The sequence below is a fragment of the Vigna unguiculata genome, chromosome 5 (genome assembly GCF_004118075.2).
Source record: "Vigna unguiculata cultivar IT97K-499-35 chromosome 5, ASM411807v1, whole genome shotgun sequence".
NCBI classification, from domain to species: Eukaryota; Viridiplantae; Streptophyta; class Magnoliopsida; order Fabales; family Fabaceae; genus Vigna; species Vigna unguiculata.
The window spans coordinates 29,908,620-29,918,297 of record NC_040283.1 but is presented as its reverse complement, the minus strand read 5'-3'; positions in this window follow the sequence as shown (position 1 = coordinate 29,918,297).

The following is a 9,678-nucleotide window of genomic DNA, read 5'->3' as shown; positions in this document are numbered from 1 at the left end:
TCTGGTCAATTTTGTAAAAATGCTTAAATGAGAGGGGCAAAATTGGAAATTGGACAGGAATTAAGTTGCTAATTAATTAAATAAAAATAAAAGATTTTAGCAACTGACAGATAAAGCCCAAAGTCCAGTGGAAGCCTATATAAAGAGACTTAAGGGAGCAGAAGAGGGGACTGACAATTTACAACTTACAGCTTAGACACTTAGAACTCTCTGGTTTTGGCAGATACCGTCTCCACCACATCTCTCATTCTTTCTTTCATTTTCTTTCTTTCATATCATCATGTATTCCATCAAAGCCATGGAGGGCTAAGCTTTTAAGGTTGATTCCACTGTAATTTCTTAACTGGATTCTGAGGTTAGATGAATTTATATGTTTTGTTATTTTGATTATTGTTGTGGTTTTTGTTTATCTATGTCCTTTGCTTCTTAATAGAATAGAAAATAATGATTTTAAATCTACATACATGCTAATCATATGAGTTAAAAGGTTTTTAAATTAAATTGAGACTTTACTTTGATTTTGTTTAGAAACTTTCATTTGATTAAATAAGTTTTTGCCAATAATTGAGACTTTAATTTGATTAGAGGTAATTACTTTAACTAAAATTAGTCATGACTTTACTTTGATTAATTAAGTTTTCTATTTGGTAAAGAAACAAAGGAATAGACATGATTAGGCATAGTAAAATTAATTGAGACTGTACTTTGATTGAATTTACTATGGATAATCTAACAATTCTCACTTTTAATTGAGACTGTACTTTGATTAAAAGTGAGGATGCCAACAAATGAATTGAGTCTTTACATTGATTGATTTGTAAATCAACAACAATAATTAATTTAACAATAATGGAGAATTAGGGTTACATAGTTCTTTTTGAAAAAGCTATTTGGAAAAAGATTTGAAAAATGGTTTATTTTTTTTAATAATTTTGTAAACTTTTTCAGTTAATTTTTAGTATTATTTTATTATTGGTGTCATGCGACGCGAGCGGCTGGACCGACAATGAAAATAAATTCTTTTTTTTAATATTTTATTATATTTATCTTTTTAATCTTTTATAATTTTTCATATTTTTTTAAAGTTATTTAAAAGTGGATGTCGATGTCACTGCGACGTGAGCAACCAGATAAATATTAAAAAGTAAACAAAGAAAGATATTTTTTTATTCTTAGATTGGTATATATTTTTTAGAAAAACAAGAATGAAAGTCTAAAATGGGTGTCATGCAATGCGAGCGGTCGAGCAGACACCAAAGAAATAAGAATTTTTTTTTATGATTTAAACAAAATAATGAAAATTAAAAAAAATAAATCAAAAGAAAAAGAAACTAACATTGACGTACCTTCTGCCTTTTCTTTTTTCTTGTGTCCTTTTATAATATTTTTGTGTTTTTTTCAAGAGAGATAAAAATGAGATGCGTCTGTGTGGGTGTAATGAGAGAGAAAGAGAAAGTATAGATAATCTTCTTCTCTTTTTTTTACTTCCTTTAATATGGTTTTTTTTTTTGAAAGAGAGATGAAAAAATAGGTGTGTATGTGGGAGTGGTGATGGGAAAGAATTAGAGAAGTGTAGAGCATATCTTTTTTCGGTCCTTTTTTATATGAAAGACTATGTATTTATATTCACATATTGCAATCTCAATGCAATCCTAGCCTTAATCGTAATGAAAAATATAAGGAAAGAATTGGTCATGATAGCAGCACATTATGGGGATCAAATCATAGCAAATCACAACACAAAATCAATCAAGATCAGTAATATTGATTCTAATTATATGAAGAGATATTGCTTTTAATTATTAGAATTATATCACTAATTTCTCTATCAGAATAAAGGTGGTAGAAGATATGTTGAGTTGTTGGACTCATGAAAAGGAGTGTGATAACAAAATAGGATCTTCCTTTTTTTTCTTTTTGTCATCTCTCTTTTTTTCTTTTTTTTTCCTCAAATTAAAGTTTGAAAAATCTTCGAAGAAAATTTTGTTTCACATTTTTTTTTATTTTTTTTTATATTTTGTTGAAAATGAATTTATTCACCCCGACGAAATTGGGTGTTGACAACTGCCCCTCTTTGCTTAGATTTTACTAGATAATATGAAAATTTAACTTTTTCATATTATCGTAATAAAAGATAAGTAAAGATAAAAACACTAATTTCGTTCAGGTTTAAAAAGAATACAAATTTGAAGACAAACTTCACCATACCAAGTAGAGGGTCTTGATTTGACACACTAATTCTTTTTTTTTTTTTTGTAAAAAACAAATTACACCAATCCTGAGGAGAGGGTCTAGATCCAAAGGATTCGACGACCATTACCATGTAGAGGGCTAAAATCCTAAAAACATATTCTTGTTGTACTTTGACGTTTTGAAAAAGAGATTAGACCAATCTCGAGGAGATGGTCTATATCCAAAGGATTCGATGACCATTACCATATTGAGGGTCTCGATCCGAAAAGAAAATCTTTTTTTAACTTTGACTTTTTGAAAAAGAGATTAGACCAATCTCGAGGAGAGGGTCTATATCTAAAGATTCGGTGACCATTACCACGTAGAGGGTCCCAATTTGACAAAGAAATCAATGACCATTGTCGCGCACAGGGTCTTGATGTAAAGAGATCAATGACCATTGCCTCACAAAGGGCCTCGACGTGACATAAGAAATCAATGACCATTGCCTCGTAGAAGGTCATAATGTAAAGAGATCGATGACCATTGCCTTGTAGAAGGCCTGGATGTGACATAAGAAATCAATTACCATTGCCTCGCAGAGGGTCTTGATGTAAAGAGATTGATGACCATTGCCTTGGAGAGGGCCTCGACGTGACATAAGAAATCAATGATCATTGTCTCGGAGAGGGTCTTGATGTAAAGAGATCGATGACCATTGCCTCATAGAAGGCCTCGATATGACATAAGTAATCAATTACCATTGCCTCGCAGAAAGTCTTGATGTAAAGAGATCGATGACCATTGCCTCGTAGAGGGCCTCAATGTGACATAAGAAAACAATGATCATTGCCTCGCAGAGGGTTTTGATGTAAAGATATCGATGACCATTGCCTCACAGAGGACCTCAATGTGACATAAGAAATCAATGACCATTGCCTCGCAGAGGGTCTTGATGTAAACATAAGGAAATCAATGACCATTGCTTCGTAGAGGGTCTTGATGTGAACATAAGGAAATCAATGACCATTGTCTTATAGAGGGTCATGATGTAAACATAAAGGAATCAATGACCATTGTCTCGTAGAGGGTCCTGATATATAAAAGGAAAACCTGAATTTTTTCTTGATGTATGGACAAACGTCGCATGAATGCTTAACATTTGTGCGACTTACAAAAAAAATGTCATTGTTGACTTTTTTTTCAAATTTCTTTATTTTTTTTTGGAAATGATTTCAATGATTTTGTGGAGTATGATGGATGACAAGATGTGAATGTGTGTACATTGTATGGTATGATGAAACAAATTGAGAAGACTCTTTTTGTATCTTTCATTTTTCCTTTTTCATAAATCTAAGAAATGTTGGAGGAGTTATGCATATGCACACATTATGAATCATTGATGATGTTTGACATGCTATGATTTTCTTTTTAAACCAAGATGATGATGCATGCATGAATACGTGGATGCATGGGTGGGACTCATGAGACTCTAATTTGCTTTTGTTTTTCATTTTCCCTTTTTTCATAAACCTAAGAAATGTTGAAGGAGTTATGCATATGCACACGTTATGAATCATTGATGATGTATGACATGCTATGATTTTCTTTTTAAACCTAGACGATGATGCATGTATGGATGTGTGTATGCATGGGTGAAATTTGCTTTATTCAAAAAGATGAATTACTCACGCATGCATGACTTGGTATGATGTATGAATTTTTCTTTTGCATTTTTTTTTGAAAAAAAAATTCGAATTTATACCCATTTCATTGCTATTCCTAATTCATGGAATCATTCTACTATGATTTTTTTTTTACTTTTCCAAATGATTTCTTTGATCTAATTAGCTACTAATGAATCATTTTTTAACCATTTCTTTTGAAACACTATTTGAATGACATGCATGAAATTGCCAAGGGCTTAAAAAGGCTTGGATGAGGTGATGGAGATTAACTAGGGAGTTGCCCAATTTGAATTGGTCTCAGGGCACAAAATGTTTTTGGGTTTTCCCTATTTATTGATGGTATAAAGAAAATGATGGGGACTTCAAAAATTTGCCCCTAGTTTGAGAGACTAGGATGGTCTTATGGTGCAAAAGCATGTTTGACTTTTCGCAGTTGAGGAGATTAAAAAAATAGGGTCTTAACAAATTGCCCCTAATGTGATCAGAGTCTTTGATATAAATAAATGCCTAAATCAGAATGAACGATGGGAATATATGAATTACAAACAAAGTGACTACCCCAATTTGGGTTTGGGATTGATAAAGATTGACTATTTTAAGGTTGGTCAAGGTTTAGGCTTAGAGCGGAGGATATTATATAAGCAAAAATGGAATTTCATGAAGAATAAATTGAAAGGGGACAACCCAAATTTAACTAGATTGCTTGATTTCCCATGCTGATTTTTTAGCTTTGAAAACATGTCAACCAAACATAAATTGCCCCAATGTTTAAAAGAAAATCTCTGAACAAAGTTTTTCAATCCTTTTTTTTTATAATTTTTTTATAACAAACCGGTTAGCAAATAAAAAATTTCCTCTAAATTAAAACCTTCAAAAGATAACAACCAATCTTTGATTTGTGTGGACTTTATTAGGCTTGTATCGTGGCCAAGGCTAGGGGTATGGATGTAAATGATAGTAAGGCCCAAAAAGTGATGTGGGGGTTGTTTTAAACAAGGATATTTGAATAATGTTTTATTTAGAATTTGTTTGACTTCTTCTTGTTCACCTTTTACTTGCCTTTTTCTTTTGTTTTCTTGATATAACCATAACTTTCCTTTTTTTTGTTTTGATCTTTTCGTATTGGTGAACTACCATTCGGATGAAACAAACATTATGTCAACCCTTAGTGTGAGGGTGACCCTTGTTTAGGGTAATTTGAAAGAAATGTTTTTGGAATGCTCAAAATGGGTATAAAGGATAATTACTTTTGCTTTTTTTGGATAAAGAAACATAGCCACACATAATTTCAAATCATGTTTATTTTTCTCAACAAAAACTTTAATTTAAAGGAAAATAATTTTGTTCATATGACAGGATGTCCTTTGTTTTGTCCTCTTTTTTTTTTCATTTTTTTCTTATTTTTGCCTAGATTGTCCTTCAAAATTTTTAGTCTAACTGATTTTTCTTCATTTTTTTTTGTCTTCAGAGAATTTATGGTAATCCTTTTTAAGGTATGTGTCCTTTTTATGATAATCCTCCATGGAAATGAAAACAAGGTTTATGGTGGAAGAGAGATGGAAAGGAAGATGGATTTGAGCAATTTCATGTATGCAAGACTATATGATGCTTCAAAAGACATGATAACAAACAAAATTTATTTCTTTATTCAATCCACTGATTTGACCAAAGAATGTTTTATTATTTAGAAATATTCCAAGAAATTGGTGATAAACAAAATGGGAAACAATTTGAATTTATTTTAGTGCATTTTTTTTAAATTATGCATATTCATGTTATGTATTGAAACTATGAACATGGTACCATGGATGACCAAAAAATGGAATGCAATGCATGTTTGTGCCTCGCAGGGCATTTATTCACATGATATGCTAATGAAATGTATGTTTATGGCTAATAATGGTGTGATTGTGATGAATTTATTATTATATATAACGAAAGGTGAGGGTAAAGGATGCAAACAGCCTCCCTTTAGTGCCTTAATTTAAAATAGGTTTGCCGCTTAAAGTTCTAAGGGAAAGTATATGTGCTCACAAGGATAGTTCCTTAATACCTAAATATCAAGTTCACTAGAGCTATGGCCCACTTCATGGCATTTCCCACAACAGTTGGTAAACAACAAGAAGTGACAGTACCAATGAAGCAAACAAACTCTAGTTGGGGTTCTCACAATGACCACTTGGAAAGTACATCCACTATGGCACCGCTACACAATCCCCTTTAATTCTAAGCAACTCAGACCCGGGTACAGGGGCTCCACTCATATAATAAACAAAATGTGTGTGTGTGAAGGGAGAATATAATGTATACCCAAACCCACACCTGAAAATTATTCCAAATACCAAAAGAAAGAAGAATATACACATACAATTATTCTAAATATAAAAAGAGATAAATATACACATACCCAAAAAGAAAAAAATGAGAAAGAAAAAATATGAAGAAAAACCACATTAATTTTGCACATCCAAATAAATGGTCTGACTCTCTAGGGTCCCTAGTAGAGTCACCATTTGTCACAATCGACATCGCGACGGGACATCGAACCAAAAATGAAATTTGAAAAAAAAAGTTTTGGAGTCGCCATCATAGTTTATTGTGGAAAACTAAGGAAAAACCAAAAAAAGATAAAACAAGGTTTGCGGAAAACCAGATTTTGGGTCCAAGAGTCGGTTACGCATGGGGAAGGTATTAGCACCCCACATCGTTCATCCTAAGACGATACCGTTAGTTAAATACGCAAAAAGATGTGGTTTTCAAAATATTTAATTTTCCTCAAAAGTAACAATAAAAGGATGTACAAAAGAAACAAAAATAATTTTTTGATTTTTTGGGCCCGACAAGGATTAATCCTCACTCCTACGTATCTCCATTTATAATGGAGAATTAGGGTTACATAGTTCTTTTTGAAAAAGCTATTTGGAAAAAGATTTGAAAAATGGTTTAATTTTTTTTAATAATTTTGAAAACTTTTTCAGTTAAATTTTTAGTATTATTTTTATTATTAGTGAAAACTTTCTTTTTTAATCTTTTATTATTTTTATCTTTTTAATATGTTATAATTTTTAATATTTTTTAAAGTTATTTAAAAGTGGATGTGGATGTCACTACAACTTGAGCAACCAGATAGATATTAAAAAGTAAATAAAGAAAGCTATTTTTTATTCTTAGATTGGTATATATTTTTTAGAAAAAAAAGAACGAAAGTCTAAAATTTTGTTTCACATTTTTTTATTTTATTTTTTAAAAATAAATTTATTCACCCGGACGAAATTGGGTGTTGACATCTTTCATAGCAGTCAATGCTAGGAGGACTTTGTGAGTAAAGTCATCTTGAATAGGAATGTTAACTTCTCCATTTTCAATCCTTCTAAGATGGTCAACTACTATGTTATGTGCCCCACTTCTGTCTTGAATCTCAATGTCAAACTCTTAGAGCAGTAGCATCCATCTAATCAACCTTGGCTTCGAGTCTGCTTTCTTCATAAGGAATTTTAATGTTGCATGATCAATGTAAACAATTACCTTGGAACCAAGTATATACAGTCTAAATTTGTCCAAGGCAAACACAATAGCTAATAATTCCTTCTCAGTTGTGGTGTAGTTAGCCTACGTTGTGTCCAATGTTCTGGAAGCATAATATATCACATGAGGTAGCTTCCCATCTCTTTGTGCAAGCACCGCTCCTACTGCAAAGTTTGAAGCATCACACATCAACACGAATGGTAATGTCCAGTCAGGTGGCTGGATGATAGGAGTGGTGGTAAGCGCCTTTTCCAATGTATCAAAAGCATCTTTGCACCTCTCTCTCCAAAGTCAAATGGTACATCCTTTTGCAACAAGTTGGAGAGATGGATGGATATCTTGCTGAAGTCCTTGATAAACCTCTTGTAAAATCTTGCATGTCCAAGAAAAGATCGAACCTCTTTCGCAGAAGTGGGGTAAGGTAACTATGAAATAATATCAATTTTAGTAGGATCTACAAATATACCATTTTGGAAATAACGTGTCCTAAAACTATACCTTGTTCCACCATAAAATGACATTTTTCAAAATTTAAAACAAGGTTAGTTTCCTCACATCTTTCCAAGACTTTTGTAAGACTAGACAAGCAATGATCAAAAGATGAACCATATACAGTAAAATCATCCATAAAAACCTCAATACAATGCTCCAACAAATCTATAAAAATACTCATCATACATCGCTGAAATGTCCAAGGAGCATTGCAAAGGCAAAATGGCATCTTTCTATAAGCATAAGTACCGAATGGACAAGTAAAGGTGGTCTTATGTTGATCCTTTGGGCTATACAGATCTGAAAATACCCAGAGAATCCATCAAGAAAATAGTAATGAGACTTACTTGCCAATCTGTCTAACATTTGGTCCATGAATGGTAAGGGAAAGTGGTCTTTCCTGGTGGCCTGATTTAGTCTTCTACAATTAATGCAGACCCTCTAAATATTCTGAATACGAGTAGGAATCAACTCGTTCTTGACCACGGTGATCCCAGATTTCTTGGGGACCACATGTACAGGACTCACCGAAGTGCTATCAAAAATAGGATATATAATACCTGCTTGTAGCAACTTAGTAACTTCCTTCTTCACAACCTCCATCAGCTGAGGATCAATCTCCTCTGAGGCTGCCTTACTGGCTTAACATCCTCCTCCAAGAGTATTCAGTGCATGCAGAAAGAAGGACTAATACTAGGAATATCTGCCAACGTCTAACCTATTGCTCTCTTGTGATCTTTGATAACCTACAATAGTTATTATTCCTGCTCATTAGTAAGCAAGGCAAATATAATAACTGGGAGTTTCCCATCCCTCTCAAGATAAGCATATTTCAAATGAGATGGTAAGGGTTTCAACTCCAAAGTGGGTGGTTGTTCCACAAACGACAATATTTTATTGCCTAAGGTAATTTCAGCCACCTCAGCATCACACTCAACCGCCACATAGGTATCATCTAGTGAAACTACGTCCTCAATATCACCTGTTTTAAAGTTTTCTTTGTTGTCTAAAATTGTGTATGACATATTCGAAAAAGAAAAATCCAAAGAAGAAGAAAAACCAGAGAAAGCGTCTAAAAAACCGAAAGCAAAATTGTTCACTACATCACTTGGTAAATCAATACAAAATAAAGAATGGTCTTCAGTCGGGTGCTTCATGGCTTCCAACACATTGAACTGCACCTTCTCGTCTCCTATGTCCATAGTTAATAATCATGCATGCACATCTATCTTGGTGTGTGTTGTCATCATGAACGGTCTTCCCAAGATAATTGTAGTTGAACTCATTCCTTCACTGTCCTTCATGTCCAAGATGTAGAAATCTGTAGGAAAAATTAACTTGTCCACTTGGACAGGCACATCTTCTAACACATCTGCAGGGTTAACTATGCTACGGTTGACCAGTTGAATGACCATCCATGTAGTCTTAAGAGGTCCAAGATGAAGAGAAGTAAAAACTGACAAAGGCATCACATTTATAGAAGCTCCTAAATCTAACATGGCATTGTCAAACTTAGTACTTCCTATAACACAGGGGACAAAAAACATACTTGGATCCTTGCACTTTTGTGGTATTTCGATAGGTTTCTTAATCAAGCTTGCTACATTTCTTCCCAAGTTCACAATCTCATTATCCCTAACATGCCTTCTATTTGTGCAAAGTTCTTTAAGAAACTTGACATATTTTGGAATTTGCCTCACAACATCCAACAAAGGGATGTTAATCTCTACCTTCTTGAAAGTATTATAGATTTCTTGGTCCAACTCCTTCAACGTCTTATTTTTTGGTTTCAAACGATTTG